The sequence below is a fragment of the Ursus maritimus genome, unplaced genomic scaffold (assembly GCF_017311325.1).
Source record: "Ursus maritimus isolate PB19 unplaced genomic scaffold, ASM1731132v1 scaffold_13, whole genome shotgun sequence".
Taxonomy (NCBI): domain Eukaryota; kingdom Metazoa; phylum Chordata; class Mammalia; order Carnivora; family Ursidae; genus Ursus; species Ursus maritimus.
Genome location: NW_024423675.1, coordinates 35,720,371 through 35,738,079, shown reverse-complemented (window position 1 = coordinate 35,738,079; position 17,709 = coordinate 35,720,371). Strand labels below are relative to the sequence as shown.

Genomic DNA, 17,709 nt, shown 5'->3' with positions numbered 1-17,709 from the left:
CACAATTCCAGACTTACATTATGAAGCTATAGTAATCAAAACAGTTTGGTACTGGCACAAAAGCAGACACATAGATTAATAGAACAGAATAGAAATCCTGGAAATAAACCCACAATTATATGGTCAACTAATCTTCAACAAAAGAGAAATGAATAGACAATAAGAAAAAGACAGTCTCTTCAACAAATGTTGTTGGGGAAACTGGTCAGCCACGTGCAGAAGAATGAAACTTGACCACTTTCTTACAGCATATACAAAAATAACTTAATATGGATTAAAGACCTAAAAGTGAGACCCGAAACCATAAAAATCCTAGAAGAGAGCCAGACAGTAATGCCTCCGACATTGGCTATAGCAACGTTTTTCTAGAATGTCTCCTGAGGCAAGGGAAATAGAAGCAAAAATAAACTATTGGGACCACATTAAAATAAAAAGGTTCTGCACAGTGAAGGAAACAATCAACAAAATTAAAAGGCAACCTCCTGGACGGGAGAAGATTTTGCAAATGATATATCAAATAAAGGGTTAGTATCCAAAGTCCTCGTATTATTTGAATATGAAGCAGTAAGTGGCATAGTTGAACACTCCCTCCTTTTTGAAATCCATTCTTTGTTTTCTGGAACATCATGCCCTTCTGGTTTTCTTGTACTGTAGTGGTTGAATTTCCTTCTGGATTTTTGACTGTCTTTCCCTCTTGTGGTCTCCCTTAACTGTAAGTATCTGAGTGCTTTAGAGCTTAATCCTTACTTAGTATCATCTCTCTCCAGGCTCACTTTTTAAGTCCACATCCCTACTCACAAATTCTTTATTTTATACCTATAAAACGGCTCTCAGAATTAGTCACATGTATGGATTCATTAAGAAAAGCAACTGGAAATGGGCTCATATTTTTCCTTTAAAATCTACTTTAATGTGCTTAGATGTCATCTTCTAAAAAAGTTCAGTCTTTGAGAGATGGTAGCCTATGACATTGTGTCCGGTCTGTTGGAGTTATCAGAGGTGAGAGAAGTGATCAGGTGAAGATAGACACTTCCTTCTGATGTTATTCATTTGTAAATGTAGGTTTATCATGCTTAGGATTTTTTTTTTTTTTAACTGCTCCAGTGATGGCAAAAAACTGTGTAAGAGATGTTAGAATTTTAGGGAAGGCCTAAGTTCATTCCTGGAATCAGTAGAAAACTTTTTAGTAACGATTCAAGTTTCACTGAAATAAACTTAAGGAGCTGGACCTCAAACAAGGACTAGGACCAGTAATTTTGGAATTCCACACGAAGTAGGAGAGACTGTCAAGCCTTTTCTTCATCAAGGCAGATAGGACCCTATTAAAGAAAAGAGGACTAATAAGGATCAATATGTTAAAGAGCTCAGAATAATCGACACATCCTTAATAAGCCGAGAAAAATTCGGAGTATATTACTGCTACATAGAGGAAAACTAGAACTACATAATTGCAATAAATATTGAGGAGAAAGATTTAAAATCTGTTGTTTGCATTTCTTTAGATATTACTCTAATTGTGTATTTTATGTAAAATGCTCTTAAATTATTTATACCTATAATTATTTTAAAATGTTAAGATAGTGATTATTATTATAGTTGTTTACACTTATTTTAACTCCATAGATGTAAAGCCTTAATTGTGTGCCATTTGCTGTGATAAGCACTGGAGACACATTAAGAGAATGAAGCACAGTATCTAAATTCAGGAGACTTTCTGTCTAATGGATTAGACACAGGAAGATAATTTCAGTATGAAAACTGGAGAGAAGAATGCTATTAGTTGGAGAGTGAACGGATTTGGGGGACAATTTATTATGATCTATCAAAAATTAGGATTGAGCTCAGAAAAGGATATTCAGATGTCCAGGTTGAAGTAAGTGAGTTTAGACAAGTAGAATTAGTTAGATGTACAGCGGTGTTTACTGTGATCCAGCCAGAAGGAGCGTCAGGTGTTGGTGATAGTGTGTAGACATAACTCTATCAGGATCCTGGAGAGGTTTATAATGGCTGTAGTATTCAGCAATATTATGAGGGTGGAACAGCAAGTAGGGCCAGATCTGGAAAAGTGTGTCATTACCAAGTTTCTTAGCTCAGGTTCATAAGTAGTTTGGTTCACTTCTTAATCATTCTGTTCCTGATGAGGAATGCCACTTCCTCAATATCAGCTTCCTAGGTTCTCTGCAACATTGTGCTCTCCCAGTGTTCAGGGCTCAGTCTTCACGTTACCTTTGCCTGGCTCAGCCATCAGGTGATTGCATGACTATGGACCAGTCTGTCCTTGGCTAATTTCCTAAAGATTGCTGACTATGTTCTTGGGGACTCCACCCATCATCCTTTCATCTTTTTTAGTCATTTCTTCCTTTCTTTTTATTTTCCTTTCTTTTATTTGCCAAGAGGTACTTTTTTTTTGTTTTTTGGGTTTTTTCCCCCTGTACTTCCACTCCTTTTTTGACAACAGACCCTAGTGCCCCATTAAGCCCACAGCTTAGCACCTGAAACAAGCTAGTTCCCATTTTCACCTCCCCCTACTAAAAGAAATGCTGCATTTTATTATTCTAGCACAGACGAGAATGAAGACCAACAAAATCAGTTGTATTCCATATTAAAAAAAAATAGTCCTTCCTTAAACTGGTCTATTTTTTAAGGAATTTGTACTTTCTATAGAGGATAGAGAAAAAATGGATGCTATTTTAGAGTTCCCAGTAGGGAGATAATAATAAAATTTCTATTTTAGATACAAAACATCTAGAAAAGTCGGGGCGCCTGGGTGGCACAGCAGTTAAGCGTCTGCCTTCGGCTCAGGGCGTGATCCCGGCGTTATGGGATCGAGCCCCACATCAGGCTCCTCCGCTAGGAGCCTGCTTCTTCCTCTCCCACTCTCCCTGCTTGTGTTCCCTCTCTCGCTGGCTGTCTCTATCTCTGTTGAATAGATAAATAAAATCTTTAAAAAAAAAAACATCTAGAAAAGTCAAGTTTGTAGAGACAGAAACAGATAAGTGGTAGCCTAGAGTGGTGGGTAGCAGCAGAGATGAACTACAAACAAGTGTGAAGGAATTTTCTGGGTGAGGAAAATGGTTGCCCAACCCTTTAAATTTATTAAATTCATTGAACTGTACACTCTGAATGGTGAAAAAATCTATTATACTTAAATAAATTCTATTAAAATGTCCATTTTGGAAAATCTAACTATCGAGCAGATAAACAATTCAAATAGAAGCAGAGAGAACAGTTAGAGAGCCAAAGTACCAATATCAGAGAGAGAGAAATGACTGCCTCTGTGACTGGAAGACAAATATTCAAGAGGTTTTTAGGAGATGGTGTTTGTACGACATGTGGTTGACAAAGTGTAGGGAATAAGAAAGGCACAAAATAAGGAAAATATCCAGATTTCTGACATACGCATCGTCCTGGATGGTGGTGAAACTCATTAAATAAGGAGCTCAAAACACAGATAGATAGAAGGGTGGTTTTGCAGGGGAAGATAAGAGTTTAGTTTAAAGTATGCTCAGTTTAAAATGTCTGTGAGATTCTGAGCTGAGATGTCTAGTATGAAGTTAACGATGGTCTATAGTTGAGGAAAGAATTCCAGGCTGAATCTGGTGATTCAAGTGTCAGCAAATATAAATGGTAAATGAAGTTCTGTGAGAGGATGAGATGAAGCTGGAGAGTGTGTAGCTCATGAGGAAAAAAAATGTACTTCTATGAGGAAATCCAAAATATAAGGGACAAAAGTCTTTTAATTACAGAAAATTACAGTGTATGTCTATTTTGGGGTGAGTGTAATTTTCCCTTATCCCTCAAAGTAGAGGGAAACCAGATAGTAGTGAACAATTAAAAGACAGCTATACCATCTTAAAAAAATTATTCATATTAGTCTTCCGTCTGTGTTTCTTATCTTTATGAAGGCTGCCAGTATCTACTGAGTAGCCTAAAGCAGACATCTAGGAATAGTCCTTCCTATTTTTTCCTCTTCCCATGTATCAGTCATTAAATCTTATGGATTCTACTTCTTTAACATTTTAAAATATATACCCCCCTTCTTCAGGTCTTCATCATTTCTCTTCTGGATTATTGAGACCATCTCCTAACTAGTCTTTTTATGTTTGGTCATATTATATTCAAATTTATTATCCACATCACTGATGTAGTTAACATTATAAAAGAAAAATCTTACTGTGTGATTCTCTTGCTAAAAATTCTTTGTGACTTTTCTTTAAATTTTTTATCATCTGTCCCTTATTTGTTTCTCAAGCCTTACTTCTCTCCATACCGTACCTCACATTTTTACTTCACCATAGTGAATTTGCAGTTTGCAAAGACTGTATTCTCTCCTAAGTTCCCAATCTTTCCAAATGGAATTTTGTAATTTTTATTTGTTTTTAACAACCATTTATTGGGGACTTACTAAATTCTAAATGACTAAATAATTCTCATTAAATCCTTTCAGTGTCCATATAAATGTTATTATCATTCCCAATTTATAGACAAGGAGACTGAGGCACAGAGAATAATATCCCGTGGAAAGAGACCTATCAGTAAGTGTTAGAGCTAGAATTCTACACTATCCTTTATCCTTCATCTAAGTTACCTTCTGTTGTTACCTGTTCTAAGGAAATTTCCTTGGCACTCCACCTTCCATCCACTAATTCACAAGTCTATGTTTGGTACTCTTAATTTGGGTTTCCATATCAGGCCTTACAAACTGTTATATAGCATTTACCATAAAGTGTTAGAACAGCACTCTTACTTATCTGTCATATTCATTAGATACTGTGCTTCTTTAGGCCTAGGGATATATATGTAAATATAAATAAATAAATAAATAAATAAATAAATAAATTTCTATATATTTATTTATGTGTACTTGCTTCCTTGGTGTTTTATTAAAGCTCCTTGTTCAGAACAGGCACTCAATAAATATTTCTGAGAGGGAGGAAGGAAAGAAGGGAAGAGGGAAGAAAGTATTTTTTTCTAAGTAAACTCCTTTGTGTCCATATATTAAAAAGAGTCCTCAAACCTGTCACATTTTGGGGTATTTTTCAGACTACTGGTTCTTAATACTTCTAGGTGGAAGTATGAAATTTTTATGAAGCCAAACCTGTTAACCTTTTCATTTGTACTTATTTTATTGCTTTTATACTTACTTTTATTGATTTTACATTGATCCAGTACATGTCTCTCAATTCTATTTAGGTCTAATATTTTTTAAAGATTTTATTTATTTATTTATTTAGTGCCTGTGAATGGGGGGAGGGGCAGAGGGAGGCAGACAGAATCTTAAGCAGACTCTGCACGGAGCATGGAACCAGATGTGGGGCTTGATCTCACGATTGTGAGAGCATGACCTGAGCTGAAATCGAGTCAGATGTGTAACCAACTGAACCATCCAGGCACCCCTAGTTCTAAATTTTTTAGCATTTGATTTCATGTATATACTTAATATGTATACATATATGCATACATACATAAGTATGTGTTTGTATATGTGCATATATGTGTGCATGTGTGTGTATATATTATAATATGTATTATACACTGTGGAGCTCCCATCTGACTTTTATTATGAAGGTAATTCAAAAATATCTCAATGCCATTTGTTAAGTAATTATTCCCAATTTTTGGATGTTTTCTTTAGCATATAAAATATTTCTTTATATATAAATCTGTTTCTGGGTTATTCATTCTTTTTCAGTGATCTTATATTTTCAAATCAAGATTACATTTTAAAAATAGGATCCATTATTATGTGTTTGTATATATTCTTTTTAAATGGTTTTAAGAGTAAGGCATGTTATTTTAGGAAATAGAGAAAAACAACAGAAGAAAAAAATCACCAGTAATCTTATCACATGAATATATTTTCTATAAATATTATATTTCCATTATTCACTAACATAGACTCAGACACACATACATGTATGATTCTGTATTTGTATCTGTGATAAAGTGATATATGGACATACATGCATATGTATACATGTGTGTAGTCTAACAGATTGTTACATTTGACTCTTTGCCCTGAAATTATTCCAGAGGCCCCAAACCTCAGAACTGAAGGTGAGCCCATGAACCTCCACATTTTAAAGTGAGTTGCTAGACTGTCTATGCAGGACTTGAAAGATGAAGGTCGTACAGTCGGTACCAATAGCATTAGCCAGTCTTGCATCTTAGAAGCCAGGAGCAAATGTTCTATAGGTGGTAGGGCATTTTTCCTCACTGCAAGTCAAGAAAAAGAAAAGTTAAGAAGCTGGCAAGTTGAGGAAAGATTTGTTTTGCAGAGAGTTAATCATACCCTGTGGAGATTTTATCCCCAGCATTATGGATAAAGAAAGTTGAGTTTTTCTTTCTCAAGTTATGTGATCTTCAAGTGATCCCTTTGAGGGTCTTGTCACTGGGCTGTGGGAATTTGAGGAAAATAACTGACATTTGACCCTTATCTACAAAGTCTAAAGGTAAGAGGCTATAACTGAAGATTTCTCCCTTCCGGGGTAAGTGGTACTGAGAGTAAACTGTGCTTGCATCAATGGCAGAGCAAGTGGGTTCTCTGAAGACAAGATGGGAACTGGAGAGAGGGGAGGGACCTTAAACAATAGATGTATTTCCTGAAGTCCAGGACCTGAGGGTGATAGTTGTAAGTGGCTAGCCTTGGGCAAAGATCTTAACAGTGTGATTACCAATTGGGATGGTTTCTAAGTAATCTGCTGAAGTATCCCAGGAACGGATGGGGTCAGTTTTTAACATTTGCCATGCCCAAATTACAGAATAGGAGCAACCCAAGACCTTTCTCCTTATTCTCTTTTCTCCTTAGACCCTACGCTGGAGAAGTAAAAAAGAAATTAGTGAGTAGAGGAAGGAGATGGAAAGAGCTAATAATTAAGTCAACCACATTTTCTCCTCTATTTGTAGATTTGGAATCCTCTCGGGAGATTAAGCTACTACAGGAAGATGCTTTAAATTAGAGAAGCTCTTTGAGCTTTGGTTATTATACTAAACTGGACTGGATCTAAGAGGCCAAGCCACAAATGTGGATTTGTATAAACTACTTGTTCCTTAAAAGCTATGGGAGGGACGCCTGGGTGGCACAGCGGTTAAGCGTCTGCCTTCGGCTCAGGGCGTGATCCCGGCGTTATGGGATCGAGCCCCACATCAGGCTCTTCTGCTATGAGCCTGCTTCTTCCTCTCCCACTCCCCCTGCTTGTGTTCCCTCTTTCTCTGGCTGTCTCTATCTCTGTCGAATAAATAAATAAAATCTTAAAAAAAAAAAAAAAGCTATGGGATTGCCTTAAGATTTTATGCAGAGTTAGAACAACCTCCAGTTTGCAGAAACTTGAAGGGATATAAACGAATGAAGTTGGTTCTTTCTTATACCCTATCAAATCCAATTTGCTCAAAAATTGCGTATATAAGTATGTGTGTTTGTACACTCATGTGTGCATATCTCTGTATATGTGTATGTAAGTGTGGGTATGTGCAATGCAGTTATTTCCAGACATTCCTTTGCATGTCAGTTTTTTTAATGTCCAAATAAAATCAGATAAGCCCTCAAATTCATATAATTTTTGGCATTCCAGTGCCCTCTTCCTTTATTTTCCAAAATTTATGTGGGAGATTTATATATGCTCCTTTGGTCTCCTTTGTTCTCTTACTCTTCATTCTTCCTTTTCTGGATTTTATTATTTCATTTTACATTTTTGACATACAAAAAGCTATACATAATTGATGTATATAACTTGGTGAGTTTAGTAATAAGTATACACCCATGAAACCATCAACACAGTCTATGCCATAAAACTGTCCATCACCTCCAAGTTTCCTGCCATCCTCTTTATGATTGCTTTTCACTCTTACTTGATGTTTATTTTTTTGTCTCAGTACAGGTGTTTCAACCTGCATCAGATTACTCTGGTCTTTAGTGCCCCAAACTATGAATTCCATTTATTCTCTTTGATTTTTCAGGGAGCCACTAACAATGTACTTATGGATGAAAATGAATTTGCTGGAGATCTGGTGATAATAGCTAGGAACAGAGAGTGAAAGTTCTAAACCTAATAATGATTAATGCTTGACTCTTAACCCTCTCCAGGCTTTCATCTCACAGAATTAGTGCCTTTCCTTCTAGGATCACCTTATATTGGTTGTTTGCTTTTTAATAACAACAACATTATTATTATTATTAATGCATTAAAAATGCTCATCTCGTAATTTAGTTATGTAATCTTAAGCTTGGAGAGCTTGACTTGTCTTATAATGAGACCCACTTATGATTATTCTAAATCTGTGTTTATTTTCATATTTAACTCCTTAATCCATGAGGAATTTGTTTTGTATATTATGTATTGTATGAAAAAAAACTTTTTAAACAGATGGTTAAGCTGTTTTCCCAGTTCCATATATTTACTAAACTATTCTTTACCCATCTGTTCTGAAGGCAGTTTCTCATTTTTTTTATTCTATTTTTTTTATTTACCTGGCCTTTCTTAAATCAGTAGCTCACAAATAGTATTTTCTAATATGTTATCATATTGGTATACATTTTTTCTTCTTGTCTCTAATTATTTAGGTTCTCAGCTCCTTGTTCTTTCAAATGAACTTTTAAGCCACTTCATTAATTTCTGTAAAAACATCTTGGGGGGATTTTGATTGGAATTTTATTAAACTTAAATATTAATTTAGGAGAATATGAATTTTTATTTTACCATCTTGGCAAATGGTTTGATATTCCATTTAGTTAAATCTCGTAATTAAAGTCCTATATATCTTTATAACAATTAAAAAAAAATATGGAACACTTCACAAATTTGCATGTCATCCTTGTGGGGGGCCATGCTCACATCTGTATGGTTCCAATTTTAGTATATGTGCTGCTGAAGTGAGCACTGTCTTTATAACAATCTCTAATGTACTTCTGACATTTCTTCAAATTACCATTTCTTCATATTAGACCTCTTCCTTCAGAGTCAGGAACACTCAGTTGTGTGGTACTCTCCCAGTGTAGAACTTAGTATTTTCATTTGAGTAAAACCAGAGATTATGGTTTTTAACGTGGGGATCATCTGCTTGTACTCAAGTCTGTTGTTCAACAGATATTTCCTGATTATTATATTTTAGGTACTGTTTTAGATGTTGCATACATCAATAACAAAACATCTTGGTAAATGGCTTGATACTCTATGTAATGTTACATTCTAGTGGGAGTAAATAATATAGAGTAGCAGTGCATGATAAGTGTTATGAAAAAAGAATAGAGCAAGATAAGTAGGATTAAGAGTGCAAGGCTAATAGAATAATTTTAAATAGGGTGGTCATGGTGTGTCTTACTGGGAACAGGACACTTGTCCAAAGACTTGAATGGATAAGATGAGCTCTGCAGACAGAGGGTACGGTAGGTGTTCCTGGCAGAAGAAAGAAGAAAAAAACCCTGAGGCAGGGGGTGCCTAATGTATTCAAAATTATCAGCTGGATGGGCAGGATGGCTGGAATATAGTGAAGAAGGAGACAAAAGGGGACGAGTTCAGAGACAAAATGGGAGAGGCAAATTGTATAGGTCTTTGTAGGTCATTGTAATAATTTTGGCTTAACTTTTTTGAGACAAGAAGCAATTAGAGGATTGGGTCGGGGAATGACAATTATATTTTAAAGGACTCATTCTGACTTCTGTGCTGCTATTAATAGGGGAGCAAGGACAGAAACAGGGAAACCAAGTAGGGGGACATTGCTATACATGATGCCGCCCTGGGCCAACAGGGTAACGATGGGGGTAACAAAAAATGGTCAGTGGGAGATATATATTAGAGTGCAAAGCAAAAGGTATTTCTTTCTGGGTTGCATTTTTCTCCTACTTTCAATAAAGAATCTTCATTTTATAACCCTGCTGCTGACCTTTTAAATTTAGCTTATTCCTACCTAGATTCTCTTATTAACAGAAGTTTCTTCTCTTGGACCTTATATAAGCGCAATTCTCTTTTGAAAATATTGAAAATTTAATTTTAGATAGCTGTAGTGGAAAAAATTACTGTCTGGAAATCAGGAGAATGTGATTCTTATCCTGGCTGTGTTACTAGTTCGCCATGTGATATGGGATGATCTTAGCATTCTTCATTCTTGGCTATAAAAAGTTAGAGTAAATGATGGATATTATTTTTTTTAGCTTAAATATTCTACCAATCTATGATTCTGTATCTGTACTCTGGTCAGTAAAGAGTTAAAAGCAACTGAAAAATCTTCATTTGTGATCCTTGAAATATCAATAGATTACTTTGCTATAGCTGAAGAATTCTTAAGAGAAGAAATAGGAAGTCCAAAAATGAGCTTATGGTATTTTGGGGGGATGGTGGTCATCCTTGACATTGCTGATAAGTTTCTCTTTTTGGCAGCTGAAGAGAGGCCTTTGTCTGAAATGCTTGATTTCATGGGCCCTGCTTTGTCTTTATAATCCTACATTTAGTGCGTACTTGGTTCCCATTTTCCCAGGAACTGCCTCTTTTTAGAATTACCCTTCCCTATTTCAGTCCTGCACTTCTAAAACCTGATTTGTTGTGGTCGTATCACCGTATTATATACGCGCAATGCAACATTTCCGTTCACCTTTTTATCTGTTTCATCCTAATGTTTCCCTGTATTTGATACTCTTATTGAAATTCCTTTCCAGGGTTCCCAGGTCCATCCCCATGTTGCCTCCACTGGGACATAGTCTCCATGTGTACCTTGTTCCCTGTTTTCTCTTAGATCACACAATGCGTCTGATTCTGTAAATTGGTGCTACTTATTTGCCCGAAGCTAGCTCAATCTGTTTTGAAACACATATAACAATATTGTTTCCCCCATCTCAAGGGCGTTGCATTTGCGACTCTATTTGACACTGAGAGACCAGAATTAAGATACTAAGAGACTATGAAATGAAAGGCAGACACAACTTGTTCTTGCAAATGGAAAGAAATTCACCATTTTGCTAAAAGCACAAGATCTTTCTAATCAAACATTTGACATCATGACCAGGCCGGAGAGAAAGTGTACCTGTTCCGTTATAATTGGTTCTGCTCACAGAAGTGGATTTCTCATTGTCTGTGCAGCTACAGGAAATATGGTTAATAAAAGCACATGTCAGCCTGACTGAAGCTGTTCTATAAAGTCCTGCCAGGCCACTCTGCAAAACTGTTATTTCCTATTATGAAAACTAAATCTCAAATCATAGTTAAAAGGTAATCAGTCTCAAGAGAGTGGTCTGTGGAGGTAAGCAGTAATTCAGATTTGATTGGCAACATAGGCTTTTCAGGGAATAGTTCAAAATGAGAAGCATTTGGAGAAAGCCAGAAACACAATCCGAAATGATGATTCTCAGAATTTTCTAACATTGGGTTATTGATAGATATATACACATTTTTTAAGTCAGGCTTTCCTAGGAACTATGAAAATAGTACACAGTGGCTTTGTGCATTTCATCTCACTTAGCTCCTGTAACATGACCTTGTGATACAGGTATCATTGTCACCATTTCATAGCTGAAGAGACTTGCCCAAAGTTCCTAGATTGTAGTCAGTGTAGTCAGCAGAGCGCAGGCACTCCTTATGGTCCCATGATGCCTCCCGGAAGGGTGGCGTATGATTGTCTCTAGCAACTTTCCTATAGTATTTCTCCTTGCTTTATATCCATGTTTATTGTTTCCATCATTGACAAAGCATAGCAATAGCACTTTTCATCATAAGGTAAAGACAGAATCCAAAGAAATAACACATATTTTTAAAAAAACCCTATCAAAAAGGAATTAATGTGACCTCACCTAAATCTCAGTTTTGTATGCAAATTTCATGATCTGAAATATAACCACTTCCTCTAGTTGGAAGGCATTGTGATTAGGTTCATTAGTAGCATAAGTTTAGAAGCAAGAACATTTTTCTTTTCGTACAGAAATGGTGGTGCTGACACATTGTTGGGAGAGACAGGTGTTGTATACCATTTGCCTAGTCAGGTCTGCACTAAGTCTGTAGTTCTTTGTGCTAACCAGGTAAACAAAGACTGTGCTATGCCAGTATACCTATATTGTATATAGGCATCACTACCAACTTTTTGTTTGAACTTATAAAATTCATGTCGCCCTACTTCTGCATTGTCTTCCTCTGAGACAGAGCAGAACTACGTCTCTAGATATTCTAACTTCACTCAGGAGAATTTTCCAGTTTGGTAAGTAATCAAGCAATCTTGACTACAGTTTCCTTGGAATTCCTTAGGATTTCATTTTTTTTTCTTTTGCTACTTTGCTAATATTAATGTTGATATATACAGCTTATCTCTTTTGTTAGACCTGGGATAGTCTGTACTTCAGATACCATGTCTTGTATGAGTGTGTGACTATCCTCAAAAGATGCTTAATAAGTCTTTCTCTGGGGATGAACAAGAGAACACATTTCCATAGCACTTAAAAAATCTCCCAGGGGAAACCATTTGGATTACATGCAGAATTTATCCAGTTTCACTGCAAAGCTAAATAACTCTAGGACTTATTTCTAGGCTACATGCCAATCATACTCAGTTTATCAAATCATCCATCAATTAGTTGGAATATGTCGTTATAACAAAACAAAAGAAACAAAAAACAGCTGTTACTCAAGATGGGCAGACCATGAAAGTTATTCTAGGCCACTGAAAAGACTCTGATTTTTTTCTAGGACTGAAATAGGAAGCCATCAAAAGGGGAGAGCAGAGATGTGGCATGATACGATTTATGCTTTAAAAGAATCCCTATGGGGGCATCTGGGTGATGGTTGGTTAAGCGTCTGTCTTCAGCTCAGGTCATGATCTTAGGGTCCTGGGATGGAGCCCCTTGTCATACTCCCTGCTCAGTGGGGAGTCTGCTTCTCCCTCTGCCCCTCCCCCTGCTCACGTGCTCTCTCTCTCTCTCAAATAAATAAATAAAATATTTTTTAAAAAATGACAATGACTGTGAGAGGGTCCTAAATAATTAACATTAATAGTGCTCAGGACACTGAAGTTTTGTTTCTAAAGTGTGATCTAGATATTAGAGATATTTTGTTTTGATTTTGAAATTTATTTGAAAATATCTTGCTATATCAAAGTTAATAAAGTCAGCTTTATTTTTCTAATGTTTTGCCTTATTCTGGGCAAGTGGGCAGAAAGTAACAAGGATTAAGTAAAATAACCTGGTCTGAACAGAATATGTAAGGTATAAAAATTTATTGCCTATTCAGTGATAACAAGGGAGAATCTCTGAAGCATGATTGCTTTTGTTGTGTATTTTCAAGAAAAGATTTAGGGGTAAAAATATTAAAAAAAAACACTTATTTTCAAATAAGAACTACAATCTGAAAATATATTTTAGTACCAAGTTACTGCCAGCAAGTGATTATTCTAAAAGTTCAGGTAGTTTAGAGTAAGACAATAATTATGAATATCATTGATTTCTTTAATCAAAATGTCAGTAACGGTGAAGAAAGCATTTTACTTTTTTCCCACATTTACATTAGTCTACCTACCTTTTCATTATTCAGTAATAGAAAGTTGTAAAATAAATCAGAGAAGGTCACCAGACTGTTTAACTTCAGTTCCTAGATCTGATAGTTGGAAGGCAGTTCTCTGTGAATGCTTTCATGTTTCCTCATGGTCTAAACATTCTGAGAAATGACCACTGGCAAATTTGGTTAAAGGACGATTGAATAGCAAGTATGTTCTGGAAGATAGTTATATTCCTTCAGAGAGATTCAGAGACTTTTCTCCTGTAATATTTGCTTATATCCCAGAAAAAACCTCTTCCTTTCTAGAGGGGAGGATGGGACAGTGTGCCAGTCAATCTCTGGGTGTCATACTTTTGTGAGTCTGTGGTACAGTCCTGTTTGTGCAAAATCCTCATTTCCCCCCAAATAATTAGCCAATTATATTAATGCCATTCCCTCAGAATGATTTTAGTAGTGATGCCTTTTATAGCCTCACTGGTGCTAAGATGCTCTGTGATAATAAACTGTGTTCTGATCTAGAAACTCTGTGTTTCCTGTCAGGATATCTATCATCTATCTATCTATCTATCTATCTATCTATCTATCTATCTATCATCTATCCTCCATCTACCTATCCACCTGACACTATGGCAGGCTGACTTCTTATCTTATGAGCATTGTCTCAGACCCTTAGACTTCAGACTGAACACATGTCTTCCCTTTATGAGGCTCACGTCATGTTGATGTTTGTACTGATGAGGAATAACACTCATTTTGTGCTGTCGGGATATTCTGTATGTCATTTGTTCTCTATGATACATTCAAAAAAGATATCCCAGAAATAGTGTGTGTATAAATACGGAGTTCTTCACACACACATATTTGCAGGACTGTTGAGATGGATAGGTAAAAGCATTTCCTTGGCAGTGGTGAAAGATTTGAATTTCATTGAAACATACTATTAAATGATTGTCATACAAAAAACATGGTGACGGCAGCAGAATGTCATGTTGGCACACACCATGGATTGGTGATTTCTGGGACTTTTTACCTGCATGAGTAGATATGCAAGGTTTTGCTTTCTGGGAAAAGGAAGAAGGTGTGTTATGGGGGGGTGTATACATGCAAGGGTGCTCTAGAGAGTCACAGATAAATAAAACAAGAAAGTTGGGGGATTTATAACCTCATATCTCATATTTTGATTGCCACAACTAGTATCACAGCTTTAGGAAGATGCAATGTTAAATAATTGCTGCTGATTGTTTTCAATAAATGTCTAGTCATGGGACTGTTTCCAGACTGGGTGGAGTCAGGCTATAAGAGGAGCTTTTCCAGGGAGCTCCCAGATTGGTGTAAGAGTGACAGTAATCTGAGAATGAGGCTTTTTAAAAATTTGTTTTATCGTGTTAGGAACATTTAACAAGAGATCTATTCTCTTAACAAATTAAGTGTATAATACAGCATTATTGAATATAGATACAATGTTGTATGGCAGATCCCTAGAACTTATTCATCTTCCTTAACTGTAACTTCATATCCATTGATTAATAATTTCATTTTCTCCTCCTTCCAGCCTCTGGCAACCATGATTCCCCTCTTTGATTCTATGAATTTGAGTATTTTAGATACCGCAGTAAGTAGAATCATGCAGTATTTGTCTTTTTATGACTGTCTTATTTCATTTAGTATCATGTACTCAAGATTCAACTATGTTTTTGCATATTGCAGAATTTTCTTCTCTTTTAAGGCTGACCGGTATTCCATTGTATGCATATACCATTGTATGCATATACCACATTTTCTTTGTCCATGCATCTGCTAATGGATATTCAGCTTGTTTTCACATCTTGGCTATTGTGAATAGTGCTGCAGTGGATATGAGAATGCATTTATGTCTTTGAAATCCTGATTTCAATTCTTTTGGATAAATATCTAGACTTGGGATTGCTGGATCATATAGTAGTTATGTTTTTAATTGAGGAATTTCTGTCCTATTGTCTAAGGAGCTCCAAACCCAGTGTGCCCATTTGGTGGTTGCAAGTCAGCTGGGTTTTGAGGCTACTACAGAGCTGGGGGGAGGGATGGGACGAAAGAAAGTCAAGCTATCACAAAGCTCGCTGTTCTCATCAAGATTAAGTCATTTTTTGAATAAAAGATTCTTAGGTTGTTAAAGATATCGAGTTAATTCTAGAGTTCTGAAAAAGTTGATTCTAATGATTTTTGCCAGTGTTCATTGCTTTGTGGATGAGTGGAGTTTTGGAGGTCCTTAGTCCATCATTCCTAACTGTTGATCTTGGGCAAAGTATTTAACTTCCTTTTTTCTCAATTCTTACGTTTATAAAACAGAGATAATAACATGCCTCAGAAAGTTGTGAGGATTAAGCAAGTTTATTTTGGGAAAATCATGGAGAATAGTACCTGGCACATAACGAACGAACACCCAATAAACACCTGCCGTTAAGATCAAGTAGCTTCATTTAAAATACATTAGTTCAGATGTTAACAAACCTACCTTTTATTATTTTTTTTAATTTTGGTTTAATATTCACAGCATAAGTCACACTTTATTATTTTTTTTAATTGGTTTATCTGGGTAGGTAGTTTTATAGATTATATTCCACAAAGCTTCAGACCACAGCAGCTGTTTTCCATTCTATTATATTGAATATTCCCGGAAGCTTTTTGAAACAATAACCAATGGCCAAGCTGTTGAAGACGTTATGATTATACTAACTGTTCAGATAAGCAGGCTGAAAACCATAGTAAAACAGGGTAATTTTGCCTTTTGTTACCTCAGAAAAATAAGCCTGTTTATGCATGTACTTTTTTTATAGATTTTATTTATTTGGGAAAGAGACAGAGCACAAGCAGGGGGAGAGAGAGGGAGGAGCAGAGGGAGAGGGAGAAGCGGGCTCTCTGCTGAGCACTGAGCAGGGAGCCCAGTGTGGCCTTGATCTCTGGACCCCGGGATCATGACCTGAGCCAAAGGCAGACGCTTAACCAGCTGAGCCACCCAGGCACCCCTGTACTTTTTTTAACGCGGTTTATAAAATAGCTCTTTTTGAGAGGATTGCCATAGGGACTAAATATAAAATTTACAATATTTTATGAAATACCTGGAATTATCAAAGTTATTGATGTTTTTAGAAAATGTTATAAATTTTGATGACAAAGATGCTTCCTTATGACATCCCCTACTAAGGGAGAGTGGATATTAGAAGGGCTCTTTCAGTGCCTTAAATGTCAGCAAACTCCAGCCTGTCAGAGAAAGCACATGGGAATTCCATGAATAATTTTAATGTACAATCGAAATGGCCAGTTCAGAATATTTAACAGTAGTAATTAATTACAAAAATAATTAGTTATTTGCCCATTGTTCTATAAATATATTAAGCATAATGGGATGCCTGGGTGGCTCAGTCAGTTAAGCATCCAATTCTTGATCTCAGTTCAGGTCCTGGTCTCAGGGTCGTGAATTCAAACCCCACATTGGGCTCCAAGCTGCATGGAGCCTACTTATAAAATGATAATAATAATAATAATAAATAAATAAGTAATATATATGTTAAAATATGTATGTTAAATATATATGTAGATACACACGCATATGTAAAAAGCATAATACTCCTAATGATCCCCTTCATTAAGGATATTCTTTTTTTTGGGGCTATATTTATTAGTATTCTAAAGGCTCTAATTTTTGAATAAGCAAGAAAAAAATGCCTATATTGGTTCAGCAATTTTTCTTCATCTCTAATACTCAAATGAGATATTTTAATTATTACATTTTAAAAATCTTTTCATACAGTAAAGATAACACCAGATCAGATCTAAAGGATCTGAGAAGTATCCTAGATATAAAACTTTCCAAGATGTATCATTCTAAAAAGATAATTTATAACATATATATATTGATCTATATATTTAACCCAATCCCAATAAAAATTCAGCTGACTTCATAAAAATAGAAATTCACAAGCTAATACTAAAATTTATATGCAAATACAAAAGACATAAAATAGCCAAGACAATTTCTTTAAAAAGAGAAAAAAGTTGTGGAACAAATGTTACTTCATTTCAATACTATTAATAAATCCACGGTAATCACAACATTGTGCCACTAGAATAAGGACAAACCTAAGATCAATGCAGCATAAAGAGCAGAGAAATAAATACACACATAAATAGTTAACTGATTTTCAACAAAGTTGCTAACATAATTCAATGGAAATAGGTAATCTTTTTATCAAAGGTATTGAAACAA

The 17,709-nt window shown here is 35.7% G+C and overlaps 1 protein-coding gene and 1 non-coding gene across 2 annotated transcripts in view; one reads left to right on the top strand and one right to left on the bottom strand.

The window, feature by feature from the left end:
* The window catches only part of THEMIS (thymocyte selection associated), a 178,865-nt gene that overhangs the window by 103,923 nt on the left and 57,233 nt on the right, over positions 1–17,709 (top strand). The gene's annotated exons all lie outside the window — the stretch shown is intronic.
* On the bottom strand, positions 8,775–8,877 carry LOC121102337. Its single transcript, XR_005834456.1, has one exon. It is a non-coding gene; the product is annotated as a U6 spliceosomal RNA (small nuclear RNA).